This window comes from Ischnura elegans, chromosome 11 (assembly GCF_921293095.1).
Source record: "Ischnura elegans chromosome 11, ioIscEleg1.1, whole genome shotgun sequence".
NCBI lineage: Eukaryota > Metazoa > Arthropoda > Insecta > Odonata > Coenagrionidae > Ischnura > Ischnura elegans.
Genome location: NC_060256.1, coordinates 58,760,065 through 58,778,346, shown reverse-complemented (window position 1 = coordinate 58,778,346; position 18,282 = coordinate 58,760,065). Strand labels below are relative to the sequence as shown.

The 18,282-nt window shown below is 38.0% G+C and overlaps 1 long non-coding RNA gene across 1 annotated transcript; it reads left to right on the top strand.

Moving 5' to 3' along the window:
* The first annotated feature begins 572 nt into the window (after window positions 1-572).
* On the top strand, window positions 573-1,442 carry LOC124167800. The gene is made up of 2 exons (XR_006866763.1): window positions 573-856; window positions 945-1,442. It is a non-coding gene; the product is annotated as an uncharacterized LOC124167800 (long non-coding RNA).
* Window positions 1,443-18,282: the final 16,840 nt, after the last annotated feature.

Here is an 18,282-nt window from a genome sequence, read left to right as displayed (position 1 = left end):
GAATCAGCAGCATGAATAAAGGCATGTAGCCAATCCACGGCAGAGGAAAGCGGGGCAAGGGGTGGATTGCCATTGGTTTGTTGCCTTTCAGCTGGACACAGTTAATGCACTATTTTTTACATTTAAACACACTTTACATGGATTTGACGTTGGTGTTCCGCCGAGAGCATTGTTAGATGCAAGAGTTATGTTCCCAATAAATATGTCGTGGAAACATATTTATTGGGAAATTAAATAGGAATGAATTACCATAGAGCATTATGAGCTACGGATAGATTTTTTTGTCCACTATAAAGTTGAGATACTTGTAAGGAAAAATATTATGCGAATTAACCTCAGAGTAAGGATGGGGGAGAGTGCGCTTTGGCTACTGTGCATGTAGTCAAGATCCCGCACTTACATCCCACACTCATGCCCACACTTCTTCCCACAAGAAGAGTAAGGATTCCCGCACTTCTTCCCACGATCACGTGGTAACCATGTTGACCACAGAATCTGCTACTGCGCAGCCTGAAAGCGCCCTCTACCCCAATCCTTACTCTGAGGAATTAACTACGTAATTAGCATTTTGATCTCGGCGCCTTTCGGAATTGCATCCCTCTACTGGCGAGTAGCACAATCTCAGGAAACAATGCACAATCGGCGGAGTCGGAGGCGGAGAGGGCGGAGTTGATTTGAGTTCAATCTAGTATACAAGCAATTATGACTCAAATAATCAGACAACGTCCTAGGGATTGCTTGTCTTGCCGAATAATTAGTGGATTAGGTCTAGTAGGAGCGGGTTTTTACGTGGCGTATAATGGCAAACGAGCAAAATACAGAACTGGCAGATTTGTTTACTTTTCCATTGCTACAGGTAGGGAAGAAAGCTTGTGATGACTTTATTGTCTGTTACTGTTTTAAAATTATTAACTTGTTTCCAACGTGTCTGTAATTTTTTCTAGCTCTAGCCGGTTTAGGAGCCGCTAGACTTTTTGACCTCCCTCCATTTAGGAACGATGAAATGGAGAAAGAAGAGCTTTAGCCTGTATCATCAGTCCCAGTGCCTCATGTAGTGACGTTAATGAGCACAATTCGCAAGTATGTAATGAATGAGTCTGCATGTGCTCGATTTATAAAGTGAGACTACAGGTGAACATTGCGAGACGTCCGTTTACGCAAGCGTGTAAACCTTATTTGATGGTGTAGAAACTGCCAACTTCCCGAGTTATAATTCCATATGAAGTTATTCTATTAAATATCAGCCTCGTGTGTGAATTCGGTGCCCATAAATGAGTTTGGTCATTATTCTCCCAACAATAAATATACTTATTTGTTCTTGGTGTTGGACCATTTGTTCGTTGTACAGTATCTCCGTACTGCTGGGATTTATATTTTTCCAGTTTGAGATGATTGGAGTCCTCAATATACGAGTTAAAACGGAATAAAAATGGTTGAATGTTGGGGTGGAGTTATTTACTTAGCTACTCTCAACTACATCGCATTATTCAGAGCTGTTTTCTGATAGCTAACATTCAGTGTTTATGGCTACATCTTGGGACTAACAAAAGTTCTTGCAAGTTTCGTTTTGGCCTTCGCATTCGAATGTTACTTTTCCTGAGGTAATTTTATCATTTACTTTATCGAATGAGAATGGCGAGGTCGTCAATGGGGAATCAAGGCGAGCATCCATGGAATGGCTATTACTATTAGGCTGCTATTCTGGGTGGAATATCACCATGCTATTCGCCGATATTACACCCGAAGATGCAATTGCGTATTGCAACCCAGGTGCAATACGGTATTCAGAACTGGTGTAATCCGTGTTTTATTACACCGGAAGGCATAATTCTCAAAATAGCTATAGCGCCGTTGCAATTCACAATTCCGAATAGGGATGGGCAAAAATAACCGGTTCTGTTTATAACCTGTTTTTTATTAGGTTAACCGATTAAAAACCGGTTATTTTTAGGCGCCGGTTAACCTGTGTATTAGGTTATTTTTTGGCATAACCGAAAAATAATCTGACTCCTGACAGAGTCCTCTGTATGCCATTTCTGTACACTACTCCCTTATAGGATCATGTAGTGTAGTGTATTATCAACAATCCAGAGGACTCTGACGAATTGTTCCGAACAGAGTCCTCTGGATGGCAGTTCTCTACACTACTCCCGCATAGGGTCCAGTCATTCCATACACTTCCACCATAACTACTCTACACAGGATTCTCCACTCCCATGGTTCCATTGGTTCCCACCGGTCGCAATAAATAGTAACGCTGCTATCGATAGCCCCAAACAATACACATAATACGCCCGCAAGAGGCACGCTATGCGGCGAATTTGAATCCATGTTTCAATCGTTCATTGCTAAAAATTAAGTTTGTGTCAACTGCCTACGAAAATATAACTATAGCCGTGATTTTATGTAGTTTCCTGATTGTGAAAATGTACTTAATCTCAAAATCGGGACGCAAATTCACGGTGAGAAAAGGGCAGAGTAACTGGGCAGTGAAACGCTCTGTAAACTTTCCCTTGCCTTAGTTGATTGTGTTTAAGGGCCCGCAAAGATATCAACCATGTCTTTAAATTTCCATCACTAATATTTTAGAGAATTTAGAATGGTTCCTGCATGGCTCATAAAGAAGAGCACTCGTTGACGGCATTTCCAGACCACCTAGGCACAAATGGGGGTGGGTCAGATACGGTTATTAAAAATGGAATGTTTTCTAAGGATACATACCAAGTGGAGGTCTTGTGCAGTACCCTGGACCCCCTCCATAAGTATTATGGTGCAGTTCTACGTTATGTTTCTATCTCTTTAAGGTAAACATTAGATAAATTAAATCTCCTTGCAGGCTACTCATTGCGAAATATTTATAATATACGAGCCCACCCTGAAAATGATGTAACTTATTATTCCTATCCAGAGTTTTCTGTCGTGTCAATTTACTGTGACAAGTTTAACCTTTATCTTCTCGTGCACAGTTAGTGTTTACAAAATAGACAAATTACGGTAGATTATTCTGGAAGGGCAATTACATGAAATGCTAGGGACTATCCCCTTTAAGGCTAAGAGTAGGTAATTCTCAAATGGTCACTTGCAGTATACTTCGCTTTGATCCAGGTAAAGGTACCAACCACTGAAATCGGGTGATTGGATTCAATTCACTCTCTGTGGAGTGGACTCCACCTAAGACGTAAAGCAAGGGTGGGGAAACTATCACAGAGATACATGTATATTTATCGGTCATAGTGCAATGCTGAATGACTTGATCTCTGGACATCTTAAAAAGAGGGGGTAAAATTTTTAACACTAATTCGACACTCATGATTGAAGATACATAACTTCAGAAGTCACAGAAAGCAACAGTAAAAATATTGCCTAATACTTGAAAGTGCTGCAATAAACAGTGTAATAATATGATGGTTCCATTTAGAAATTAAATTTGAATACCTTCCTCACGAACTTAAACCATCAGGTTGCAAAGCCTAATTTTTGCCAGTCTTATTGCAGATGCAGCACACAAGCAATAGTTTAATAGAAAACCTGGCAGAATGTTGTAGGATAAACAAAACTGACCTTATAGCTCAATATTCATAAAAACTAATTCCCCTACACAAGGCAGAACAATCAATAATCCCAACAACCACTGTGATACAAGTACCAGCGAAGTACCTATATGATAAAAATTCTTATCTATAACGAAGCAAACGATTCTTCATTTAAGGGCTAAGGCCACAGTAAAGAAAACAGACATTATACATTAATCTTCACGACACAGCTTTGTATTTATAGAGGTATTCATGGTACAACCAAATTTCAAGTCACCAATTCTTCCACACTCCTGTGAATTTACATCTTCCATGTTTCACTCATGGAGGAATCAAATTGTTTATCACAATACAGCTACAAACACACACCTAGGCCTCAACTCAAATAGCTTCGCAACATGAAAGACATTCTTCATAAATGCCAACAGCATTTCTGATTATTCTGATTTCTGAACTTTCCTGATATTCCAAATAACCTAAGTAACTCAGAATTCCAGGATAAGCATGAAAGGATTCAGTTAGGATCCATGACAGCTACAGAGGACTGAAAGCCTGCCACACCAAGGCCAGCTAAAAATATAAACATTTATAATCAGTACGAATTGGAGAAATTATCACACATACAAGCATTAAAAAAATATAGCTCACCAAACGAACAACCACAGTTTCATGTCTTTAGTAGAGGTGAGAAATAACAAAATGTTTTTAAAATTCAAAGGAGACAGTTGCTAAACTATATTAAGGTATTCCTTGTATTATGGTATCTCCCATATGATATCTGCTCCCAGAGTGAGAGTTTTTGATCCAGGCATTCTCAACATGATACTGAAACTGAAAAAATACTTAATGAATAAAATGATACGTAAAGGAAAACTTTTCACACACTCCATGCTATGAACTCACAAATACAGCCATGTACAAATTAACATTCCCATAAGTTCACCGCAAGGCAGTTAATTGTGCAAATGAAATACTCTTCTGGATGCAGTAATGTAAGCAGCTATATTTCCTTCTTTTGTATTATTTACCATATGCTACTTCATATTGGTAACAGCCATTTTTCCAAATGAAATTGTTGATGAGAGAATAATTAAAAATCACTATGATTCACCAAGTAAAAGCTCAATAGTCAAACTCCCAAGTTGTTTCCTCACCAAGACTATGCATTCATCCCCATGAGTTCACTGCACAGCGTGCAATAAGGAAATAAAAAACTCCATAGCTTACAGTAATGTCAGCAGCTCATATGCCTCCAGTTACAGTATCTACCACATGATATTTAAACACGGAATAAAAATATCAGGAATATATGGCCCGAGGGGTATGTGCGAAGAATGCCAAGGGCTGATCTATCTGCCGGGTGTCTTTAAATTAATTTAAAAATTAAATATTTTTCCCAAGTTGTACAGAAGAGATAACAACATACAAGAACTTTTTAATCAATGACGTAAGTATTAGAAGTTTAAATAAAAAAAATTAGCTTCAACGCATTCATATTAGAATTTTTATAAAATTTTAAGTTAAATCGTGCAAATTCATCAAAAAAGCACTGGCATTCTTCGCGTATGCCAGGTAAATAAGGCTGGCACTAAAAGGGTTAAAATAGGGATGCATCAATTGAATTTTCAGTTGACACAATCCAAGGTATTTCCTCACCACGACAGCAATTTTCAAGCACTTATGAGTTCACTTCAAGCAGTTCAGTATATATGCATATGAAGCTATCTTCAGTCTGCAGCAATGTAAGCAGCTCATATCCTTCAACTACAGTATCAACCACATGATATTTCATCCGGGTATAAGATTATCGGGACCAGCCATCATCCATATGAAACTGTTTATGAAAGAATTCTTTATTAAAACAGGGATGCTTTTACCTCAAATAAAGAACTTTCTAAAATCTCCAATTCGATCCACTCACACGTCATGACAAACAATTTAAAGAAAAATTCATTCTAAAAAACAAGATAGAAAGGAATAGATAAGGAAATGGCTAAAAACGGAGCTTGCCCACGCGGCCCACCATGTGGCTAATGACACCGCTTTCACCTCGTATAGAGAACTTTGGCAGTAATTCACACTGCAAATTTGAATTTCTAGTGAATAATAATACACTTTTATTTGAATAAATAATAACCAAAACACAAAATTATCCACTTCCCTGTAAACACAAATAGCTGCAGCAGCGCTGCACAGGGGTTTCACAGCTGCAAGTTCGTTTCCGTTTCAATGAAGCGCGGTAACAGCGCTTGTGCAGCGCTCTTTCGCAGCACGCTGGCGAAACATGCAATTGCAGCGCATCAACAGCGCATGCGCAAAGCATGCCTGCAGCACGCTGGCAGATTTTAATTTTCTCATATGCCTGTTGTCTTCTCTTCTCTGCTTTCCGCGTTGATGTGTACTTACCTTTTAAATGGAGAAAATAAGAAATCTAACTGATATCATCAGACTTCACTTCGTAGGAATAACAGAATAAACTATTCAATGTTCACTAATTAGTTCAAATAGCACCAAGGACCAATTTCATGTAAAAAACACTATATTCTTAATAAATAACTAAGCGTGGGGTGCTTTTTTTTTTAAATATATTGGTGATCCTTACAATATTTGTTCGATTATTTCCTTAAAAAATCAATTGTGGAAAAGTATTTCTATCAAGAAAGACAAGATCCTTCAGCTTCAAAGAACAGCTTCCTTATGGTCTAATTTAACGGGAAGAAGAACATGGTGTTTCAAGCCTTTAAAAAACCTACTCGGCACAATGCGATGAAGAGTTTTTGAGCTTCGGGGAGCTTGTGAGCTGGCTGCGATTAGACTCCCAAAGGGCATATGTCATTGGGATCCCAACTGCCCATCTTTCGCTGAGATACAAAGATGTTTTAGTAGCTAGAGCATGGGGTTCCCACTCCACGGAAAAGTCATTGTTAAGAAAGAGTTTTGCCTACAACACGTTCAAATTTAATTAGCGTCGTCTGCTCAGCAATTGTCACCAAATTCAAATCACTACAACGCGGTCCCATTCCACCCCCCCCCCCCCCCCCCCCAAAATATAAAAAGTCCTCATGGCGTCGTCGATCCAGCACATGAAATGTCCGCGCCGAAGGCGCGACTGCAGGGGCTGTACCGGTGAGTCAATCTCACCCCAACCAGCCAGTTAACAATAGTGGATTAAAAATGGCGCATGTGTATCGTTGTCAGTGTAAAATGTTGTTTATGAGAAACAGAAAAACAGATAATGACAATTCAGAGCTTGAGCACTAATGAGTGAATATTGAATCTCTTTTTTTTTTCTTTGTTTTGAATTTTTATATTTATTAGAAGGCCCTTTTTTAATATTTATATATTTTTTTTATTTATTATTATTTTTTTTATTGTTATTATTATTATTTATTATTATTTTTTTTTCTTTTTGATTGGGCTTGATTAGTGCTCCCAAAAAATAGGGATCAACGTTAATGCTTGCGTAAAAAATATTAGAATGCTTACAATTGAAAAAGAAAGACATACGAAAAACTCATAGAAGAGAATGAAAGGCAGTGCTTTGTGTGTTATTTTGTCTGTAGAAATTGTGTTAAGAATGCCATCAGCCTGGACATCTACACTATTACGGGCCTTGGAGTGCAAGAAGTTGGTTTAGGAGAAAGCTTTTTTTTTCAATGACTGTGCGCAGGGAAGCGAGTTGTGATGAGATGTTTGAGAACCAGCTGGATAATTCACTGTTTTCATTGGGTGATTGAGGATCATTAGTTAAGGATGGAAATTCTGATTGGTTTAGGGAGTTTGTAGCGGCGCCGTAAGATCTATTGGGAGGGGGAGGTGCCTGAGCGGCTTTACGTCTAGCAGCCATAGCGGCTTTGGCCTCTTTATGTTTAATGCATCCGCGATAGTTAGCTGGATGATCGCCCCCGCATAGGGCACATTTAGCCGGAACTTAGTTGATTTTTTGCAAGCTGAGAAAATGTGGTCTTCGCCACAGCGGACACACTTAGGGGGAAGGTTGCAGTGGTTTTTCGTGTGACCAATGCCTTGGCAGTGGTGGCATTGGACGGGAATAGCTGGTTTTTTATAATCTGAGATTGAAATTTTTAGACCGGCAACATAATGAACATTAAAAAATGACTGAAGGTCAATAGAAGGATCGGTGGTTACATGGCAGACACCAGTAGGGTAAGAATTTACTGGATTGATGCCATTATCTTTTTGGGTTTTAGAGGGACGAGTTGACATGATTCGTTTGACGGAGAGAACTGGAAAGCCTTTAGCTTTTAACTCTGAAAGAATTTCTCCATCAGTGATTGAGGGCAATATCCCACGTAAGGCAAATTCTCTGCGGCGGTTTTCTGAGAGTTGATAAGTTCTGTACGCGACATTGAGTTCATTTAAGATAGATTTGACTGTAGTGAAATCAGGTACGGAATGGCACTTGATTATTGCAGACTTTATGCTGGTTGCATGTGAGACAGGGGGGATGAGCAAGAGCGCAGAATTTTTGGATAGAAATTTGACCATTGTGAGGTATCGGCTACGCAGATTGGTGGTATTTTAACCTTTTTCGGTATGTCTACAGGTGGATTTGAATTTACAGGAGTGGAAACTTCTGGAGTTGAATTTTCTGGAGTTTCATTTGCTAATTCTGCAAGGATAGTATATTTATTATTGGTTGAAATGACTGGGAGCTTTAGCGACTGTTTTTGCGGCCTTTCGGCGTGCCGGTACCTCACGGAATTTGTCCAGGCTGTTACAATGGGGAAGTTGCATGAAAATTTTTTCATCGAAATAATACATGATTCTTATAGCAATTTTCACCAGGAATCCATTTTCACCAATCAAACTTCTCGTAAACCATTGCTTTTATCATTAAAATGCATTTAAAACAGTGAAATCCGTCTGCAAACGCGAAGTTAGCTCTGATTGTTGGTGACGTCATTTCTCCCTACGTCGTTATCGTTTTGCATGCACGGCCGCAGAAGCTACGTTGAGTAAGTGAATATCTCGGTATTTTTTTAATTCATGTTTTCTCTGAGACATGTTATGATGTTATTTAGTCACGTAAAATAGTTTTCATCCATTTTCTATATTCGTAGAAAGGGAATAAATCGAATATTTGCGAAATGGAAGACGGTTTCGTGTAAGCTGTTACGAAAATCTCCCAAAGGTGGATTCCATAATGATGGCTTTATACTTTAAAAGTAACCAGGACTTTTTGGCGGCATAATTTAGAGAAGTAAAGGCTTCGCGCTAAGTTTTTCTAGTTTTTTTTATCATTAATGGGCCAGCTTTTACGAATACAGAAGTAACTACTTGGTCTCTATTCAAAATTTCCGCATGAAATATTGCTGCATCTAGTTACTGCTAATGTAGTTGATATTATATGAGTTATGATTTTTTGCTTTCAGTATATCAGCTTTTTGATTCAGTATGTTGTCAAATGCTTTCTGTGCACAGATTAAAGGTAATCTCGCTGTTTTTGAAATGAAAAATACAACTTTATTTTGAAAAAATGGTTTTAAATGAATCGTTCAAAGTATTTTCCGACGCTACCGTCAAATTATCCCCATCATTGTGGCAAAACCCGAATATCGTTACGGAAGAATTGTTTGTCTTTTAAAGCTATCCTGTAATCCTATTTTTGCACCAAATGGTTATCAATGCAGGAATGAAGGACAAGCTACTCTCACAATATTCTCTGGCCTTTCTTATTACTCTCTCAACATGTGTCCTAAATCTTTCTATTTGCTTAGTTGGCTTAACTTCATTTTTAGAGATCTTTACATTCTTGAAAACACTTGATGGTCTAATTAACTCTCAAAATTTTACCACTGAATGAGTGAGCAGTTTGTTTGAAGCCGCGATCTGCCATTACCCCCCATCTGGAATTTGCTCAAGAAATTCAGTTGAAGAGATAATTATCTATTTCCCGGCCGCAATAACCTCTCGAAATGAAATTTTCTAAAGAAGAATCATATGATTTTTAAAATTGAGTTTAGATAGAAATATTTGAGCTGTAAACATACCATTAATTTTACAGTAATTTTAAAAGCTGATTCCTTTGAAAAACATTATTTATATTTTTCTTTACTATCAGCACTATAATGCACTGATAGCTGTAAAAAAACAGATTTAGGGCCGGTTAAACTGGAGTTTAAGCTAAGCGTCGGTTAAGTCCCAGAATTCTGTTTTATAATCGATGGTTAAGCCAAATCTGAGCGTTAAAGTGGTAGTCAAGCTAAACCATGGATTTCCCTCGGGTAAAAAGTTAACGTGAAGTTTAAATTGTTGAAAATGGCGGATGTTTTGAAATGCTGAAGAACCCTACGATAATATACGGAAGAAATAATCGACCAAGCGCAGCATCCTCCGTTTTTATCCGTATCTACGATATCAGCAATCAATTTCCAATATTTTTAGCACCACAATAGCAATGTAATAAGTGAAATATTTCCATAAGACCGGTGATATATCCGGAACGGACCACTATTCTACGGTATTCGTTACGAAATCCTTACAAACATCTCAAGTTTGATAATAATCACCATCCAATAAATAATTGTCTATTCTATGGACTGCAGTCGGAGATCGTGTGCTAAACCCCTGAAAATGTTGAAGTTATGCAATATTTGTGCCGGCGTAGGAGTTTGTTATGATTTGTGCCAGCCAAGTGAGTTGATGAAAAATACTAGAATTACATATCGGAGGGAAGGAAGGAGGTGTAACAGGAGTGTAGGTATAGAAATCTGTTATTACCTGGTTTTGCTGACTTCATCAACGATTTCAAAATGTGTCTGTGTTTACAAAGACAGTTTGAATTAGAAGAACAGCCAAGTTTCGTATTTGGCAATCGAAAGAGAGAAAAAGATCGTATCTACTGATTGCATTCTGATTTACTAGCATATGTGATGTCACTATAGAATTCATAATTACTTCTGAGGATATATGTAATGAGGTGAAAGTATTTTCGTATTTCCTTTTCCAAAGGATGTTTGTCAAAGTACTACTATAAAAATTGTAGGTAAGTCCATTAACAATATTTGGTGTACGGCTTGGTATTTCTTGGAGATAAATATATAGGAATAAGTGAGGCAAGTGAAATATTGCGTGAAAAAGAAAGTATTTAGCACGTTTCGTACGTAATGTATACAAGATACTGTTTGAGTTTTCTTTGGAAGCTGAGAAAGGCAAATTGATACAACCAATACAGCTCGTGTGGGTAAAAAAGTAAGAATGACTGATTTGCTCATAAGATGGTATGATATATCAATGAATTTGTGAGGCAAATGAGCCTTTGGAGTGTGGAAGTTTACTAATTATTGTACGTTTTGTGACTAAAGTAATGACCTCTTATCCTTTTGATAGAAAAAGATTTGGAAAGGCACCTTAAGCAAGAAAAGTCTTCTCTTCTCTGAGCGTTCTAATGTGTAGCCTTCAACGGAAAAAATTGCGACTTTATTGCCTAAGTGCTGTTCGTAGCCAAACACAGGTTATGTACTATTAAAACCTCCTAGCAAATTATCTACCATCGAAAGTAGCTGCAGAGCTATAGAATCAGTGGTGCATCTGCCATCAAAAGTAGCTTCAGAGCCATAGAATCAGTGTTGCCCATCTAGATATCTCATGTTAAAATATAAGAGTGCCAATTTGGTTACCAATACTTATCTTATTTCAGGCTTGAATGTTTTAATATGGTGAAAATAAACAATTCAATACTTATCCTGAAAAAGTTTAATTTTATTCCATACATTTGAGCCTTAATTCAAGAGAATTTGGACCCTTGTACCTGAAGACTCATGGAAAATATGGAATATATGATATCAAAGCCAGATCAATCAAATAAATATTATTTTAAGGTTATTAAGCATTGTCTGCTAAGGGAATATATTTATTGAGGTTCTCAAGCATTGTCTGCTAAGGGAATGTTTGAAACAATCAGAGTCAGTTGTATTTCTTACAATATTGAGCCAGCTGGGCTACTCTTGCTTGCTATTTGGGAAAGCTGTTGTCTGTGTACATATGTATTTGCTCATGAGGATGAATTTACAGGAAATGACTGCATTCACCACCATTCCATTCATTATTTTCTATGCTTATCAGTGACCACTGAAATTTTTTCATCGATAAGCTCTTTCAAAGTACCTTGTATGATATTGAGCAAGATATGGTGGAAGTTCTTCATATTAGTAAAATAAAACATTGCAGTATTTCCACTGATTTTTATTATAATAAAATCAGTGGAAGTATTGCAATGTCTAATTTTACTAATGACTCTATCAAAGTCTTAAGTGGGATCCTTGGTATGGTTTCTTCCTAAAATATTAACCCTTACTACTACTTGTCGACGTTTAATTAACTAATATGTTTAATAAGTCTTCAAAGGATAAGTGAAGACATATATTCCTATAACAGCCAATTTACATCACATATCTGGTACACTCGTTAGTTTCTTGGGATTTCAATCCCATACGTAGCTTTTATTAATTTTTTCATGCTCCATCCATTGAACTGTCACTAATGAGTACATACGTTCAAAAAATCGATTAGGTATAACATCATCAACACTTATAATCATGCATGACTTGATATCTCATTCCATTCCTTACTGTTATAAGTGATTTACTCATTAAGGTTGACATATTTCTTAGTAACATACATGGTTATTCCATTTATTCCAGAACCATTGTCTCCCTGCCCTTGCTGGTTACTCAAAATCCTTACCTTAATCCCCGTTGTCGGCATTTCAAGCTTGATGAACACTTCACATTCATCTCCTGCATTAATTCCCTTGCCTCATTTATCTTGTCTAGCACTTCCTACTTCCTTTTCCTCTGTCAATCTTATCTATACATTCCTGTATCTATACATTCCTGTATCTATACATTCCTGTATCTATACATTCTTATCCTCCTTCTGGGTCAAAAATACCAGTTCCATAGCAAACCTTACTCCATATATCTTAACCAGACTTCTATTTGCACTTTGGTCCTGTGATTTTCCCATTAATTCTCCTCTTTTTATTTATTCCAAGGATTATCTCTGTCTCATCTGTCTCGCTGCGATCTGCATCACTAAAGATATATTTTAACATGCATAGCTGCAACGTATGTAATGAGAAACAGTCTATGTTCATGTCACATAGGCAAATTTTCTTAATAGATTTATGGAAGTGGAGTGGATGTAAGGGAAATTGCTTCTATGATCACTTCATAAATAGAACATGGTACGGTAAAATTCTGTGAGGAAGTCATACTATTGCATTTATGATAGTGGAAGCACATACATTAATTATAAGTGAGTGATGTCAGTGTGGTGAATTCAGAGATGACTTGGTACAGCAATCAAAAGGATTACCCCAGAAGTAGGTAGTAAAAAAAATTACTTACTGTGACTACATGTAACAACATAATTCTATTGAAAACTCATATCCCAAAAGACAGTTGCAATGAAGGAGTCATCATGATGGAGTCCTTATGCTTTGCATTTGATACAAATAAATTCTTTAAATGCTGTATAAATAACTGTATCTTTGTACCGTGACGGATCAATGGAGGGGGGGGCTAAGGAGGGTATCCAATTTACTCCCCTTGGGTATCCACTTTACACTAGATAGAATGGTGGTTTATTTCCGACTCCCACTACAGCTGGAATTTTAACCTCACCTAGCCCACCCCCTTGTCCCTATCCTGGATCCACTACTGTCTTTGTATAATTTAGTAATCTGCTAAATATTTAAAACATGTTCAATGAAAGCTTCATATTTTGTGGGCTGAGAATAAAAGAAAATATCTATCACATATATAGTATAGTATTCATAAACACCACTGAGAGTTGAAAATTAATGCTTTCATTCTGATTAGATATGTTTTTTGACAGATTTTTTATAAATTGAACCCAGAAACTTTAATATCTTTGCACCCCATCTCTTTTCCTTGAATCTTAAATACAACACAAGCCTTTGCTGTTGATTAGATATGAAGTTAGTTATGTTAGCACTTAAAACTTATTCTTACACAAGGTTTGCAAAAATAGTACATATTAACATAAAGAATAGATCCCCCATCCCAAGCTATGAGCCAAAAAGAGTTGCAATATTTGTTACAGATGCATATTTTTATAACAACATGCAGCCTACTTGTAAAGTATGAAAGGTTTGCTGCAAACTATACATTTATTTAATAATTGGATAGCAGGAGCCCTTGAAGTAACTGTGGTAGGGTTATGCATAAGTTATTCAAACTTTATTCATTCTTCTCTAATTATAATTTTTGACTGTGAAGCTATGTTCATAATCAGTGATTTCTGAACATCCATTCAATTTAAAATGGCAATGAATACATTCTCAATGGCATTACCATAAAGACTCACAGTCATCCCTATTACAATATCAACTACACTATTGACAGCCAGTATCAAAATATGTTTCACTTTATACTTCAATGGTAAGGGCTACTTGGTGTCATGCAATAGATTTTGGTATCTCTAATGAAGAAATTTAAACATAGTTCTGTCCCTTATTGAAAATTTATTTGCCAGAGATTATGGATTTCATGAAACATATTGCTTCTTAACAGTATATGTATATATATAATCATAAAAAAGATGAGATAATTTAAAGTTATGAAATATCTGCTGCTAGCTGACAATTATATGGCTCAATTCTTTTCGTGTCTGTAACACGAGTGGCACATGGCTGAATATACCTCCTCATTGTGAAAATTTTAATAAAACTGAAAATGCTCTATAAAAACACAAAAATCATCAAAGGAATTACCATGAATTGATCATAACAATGACATCATTGTGACAGAAGCCTCGTTATCGTTTTAATGAACACTGATGAATTTTTCTATTAGACGGTGGTTGGTTATAAATTCTGTTATTTAAATTATGGCCATGGTGAGTACTTTGAAAACGGGAAAGGCTTTGATTATTCACAACTTGCAGGCTGTTCCTAATTCCGTAGGGAACGCAGAGATGATAATAAATTAGCGTAACGGCCATACTAACGCTAAGAAGATATATCTTACTGCAAAAGTATGATTAAAATTTATCGTCATTATGATTAAATTGTAGCCTCAAAATGTTCCTAAAATCGCTCTGGTGGCGTACTCAATAGAAAACCATTTCAATTGGTTTCACAATGTGTGAATGTGAATGAGAATCTTCGTTCTCGAATAATAAGCACAAACAAGGTTAATCTACCACTATTTCTTGCAAAGGGACTCCACCTTGATTCAATCCATTAACAAATAGTAATTCATTATCTCCGTGTAATTATGGTTTACACAATTAACACTTGTACATGCCAAATATTCACAGATCGAGGCGAGTATTTTTATTTTAACGACACACTGATGATTGACCATAAGATCGTCAACGATTAAAACCGAAAATATTGGCGTCATCTTCGTTTTCAAAGCTAACCATCACTTCAAAACAAACGTAAACAATTCTTTCACCACTCTCCAACTCGATTTTTTTCAATTTTGACTTTCGTCTGTTTCACTTTTCGCGATCAATTGTTTGTATGAGAATTACAGTAGCTGCGCTTTCCTCTCGTTAAAGTTCCCATCAGCCAACCGGCGGTAGGATTTGCTTTATAAAACACAACCTCTCGTTAAACTCCACGTTACCGTAATCTCCACGTCAACTTAACGTGAGGTTTAACCAGACATTATAAAACCGGCCCTGAGTTACCTTCGCAATTCACTTTTTTCGGTTAAATTTAGCATATTACCTTTTGCAGCGTAATAAACTAAGCGCAGTGTGATATACTTATCGCAGTAAAAAAACTGATCTATAAAAGAGAAAATGCGTTGTATGTCTGTATGTCAGTCACTGCAGTCAGGACTGATGTACATTTTATACTCCTATTCAGGTTAAACTTTGCCAAATTAGGTTACCTGGCTTTTCAATTTCTATTTCTAAACAATCAATAATAGATACTACATGCGAATAGCGAGCAGGAAAGGGAATTGGCATTTTAAGCCACATCTTATTTTTGTTAAACCAAAAAACTAGATTTTTCAAAGAACTAACCACTGGAATAATGGAAGCAGAGAAATATTGTGCCGCTGTCGAGGGCGAGTCATTGAGATCTACTGGGCTAAAATATTGAAGGATTCGTTGAGTCTAATTTTCCGTGACATAACCATAAGAAGTAATCCAGTCTTTCGTGATAGCAAATTGACAATAAAATAATTTTCACTGGCTATCCTTGAATACAACGCTGGCTTTTTTCCATCAAAAACATAGTATACTTGGCCCTTTGGCTACATATCTCCCTGTCTGATTCCATGTCAGAGCTGCTGCTGCTGCTGCCGCCAAAGTATCACACTCTTCTTCAGTAGTTGAATTGCTAATCTCACTAGCTGCAATACCATCTAGCTTTTACAGGCGGAAGAACCTCATAGGAGAATTAGCAGCATTGGCAGAAACAGGTTTTTTTCTGAATACCAACAGTTTTTGTTTTTGGCTTCAATTGGCAGTACTTTTCCTGACCTCGACTTTCCACCACTTCCTCATATTGTATTTCCTCCTGTGGCACAAATTCAGTTGATTGGAGGAAGTAGTGGTTATATATCAGTGAGTTTCTTAAACATTTTACGCTCCTAGGTAGCAAATGTGGTTTTGAGGGAGTTCAGATAGGAATACTACGCATGTTAATCAATTGATTTCGGAGAGGGCCAAGGTAGCCTACTGCAGTGGCGCAGCGAGGGGGGTTTGCGGGATAACGCCCCCCCAGAGCTCAGAGATATTTTCAGTTAAATCTATTTTGCATAATTGGATTAATATTACTTGTAGAATAGTGTAAGGATTAATAAAATATCCCTCAGAAGGCCGTAAAAACTCACCATTTTAAACCATTTATCTGAAATATTTTCTGGCGGAGGGCCCCCGCATCTCCCGCTCCCACCCTGGCGGGTAAGCCATACCCCCAGGCTTCCCAGTATTAATTGCGCCTGAAATCCCCCCCCCCCTGGCCTTAATTCCTAGCTGGGCCCTTGGCCTATTGTACGTATTCTTATCATGATTAATCATTGATAAATTCAAATAATGCAATAATTTTAAGCCATCGGATACTACGACGGCCGTTTTTTTCAACCTTTGATAGCTCAGCAAAAACACCATGCAAGCGACCGGCGGGTAATGCGTGAACAGGGCAGCTGCACGTCCTCCGCACCACACGCTCAAGTCATTTTTCAACATAATTCTGTTGTAATTAGGTACTTAAAGTGATTTTAACGAACAAATTCCGTCGTTTTCGTCGACAGATCGTTCTTCCTCTTCATCGCCTTAAACCACTACACTCTTCTCGCTTCATTATTCATGACAACGAATATAATTTAATATAACGACGAATATAACTAATAAATAATTTCGTGATGCATTTGAACAAATAGGCACCACGTAATATTTATAATTCTACATAAAAGCACTTCACGTAGGTAAACATACCGTCTTCCTGGCGTACGTGTACCGCAACAATCTCCTAACTCCACGCCTCGGACGTTAGCAACTCTGTTTGGGGAGAAATGACGTCACTCCTCTTGGACACACTACTTTCGCTCGCACCCCCCACTCCTCCATTTTGACCTTTAATATCTCGAAAACTACTGCTAGTAATGAAATTTCCCCCGGTAGATATTATTTCCTAGAGGTTTACGACATTTTGGCATAGCTTTTAAAAAATGTGAAAATTCCCCATTGGCATGCGCACTTAATGACTGGCTGGAAGAGGAGGATTGACTCACCGAATCTGTGGTACTGCTGGCAGGAACATCCTTGGTGGGCTTCTGCTGGATGCTCGGGTTGGCCCTTTTCTGGTCCGCTGACGGGGCTGGCGGCGGATTGCTGGCGGGGGCGATGACGGGTGGCTGGGCCGGGCAGGCAGGTTGGGACGAGCCGGCAACATCCTGGACCGTTGGCTGCTGTGGTTGGTCGAGAGACATAGCCTCGTAGAGTTCGCTGACTATTGGGTCGGCACGCAAGGACTTCAAGGCTTCTGGTGACAGTCTCTTACCCAGCTTCGCCATAATCTCTGCAACCTTCTTTTTAGCCTCATCGAGTTCTTCGTCTTCGTCTTGGGGCTTGTTGGCCATTATGGGAGTGACGGTGCGCTGCGATTTGGGACGATTAGATGTCGGCTTCTGCTGCGTTGACAGGTGGTATGTTGGCCCCGCGGGTCGGTTGACCGGGGGCCGTGACGGCTCCATCCGCGGGGACCCCGAGGGCAGTCCGCGGTCGATGGCTCGGCGCTTGGCCCGTGTATCGGGCGTTGGACTGTTTTTCGAACAAAACAGTTTTCGATGCTTCGTAGAGATGTCTGTCCGATATGGTACGATAGTACTCCGGGGACTGGATATATCTCGTCCAAATTGACCGGGCTTTATACCCGCTGGTCGTCCAGCTGCCGGTGAGTATATAAACCACCTCTTCAGCGGCGATGATTTTACGTAAAGTACGTAATCAGGACAAAAATGACAAACCAAGTGTAAAGGGGCCAGTGTTAGTGAAGGAGAAATAGAAAGACAGGCTTCTAGTGAGCGCGTGAAAAAGCATTCTAAAATTATGAAGACTAAAAACTAAACGGCGTCGGAAGCCGGGAACGGCCCTGATTTGCCCAAAACATGACACTTCAATTTTAACATGTATTTTTTGGATTTTCTCAATTATTTCATTTTTTTGTGCATAACAATGCATTTTGTTCATTTTTATATTTTTTTGCACATATTTTATCAAGTTTTATATTTTTTTT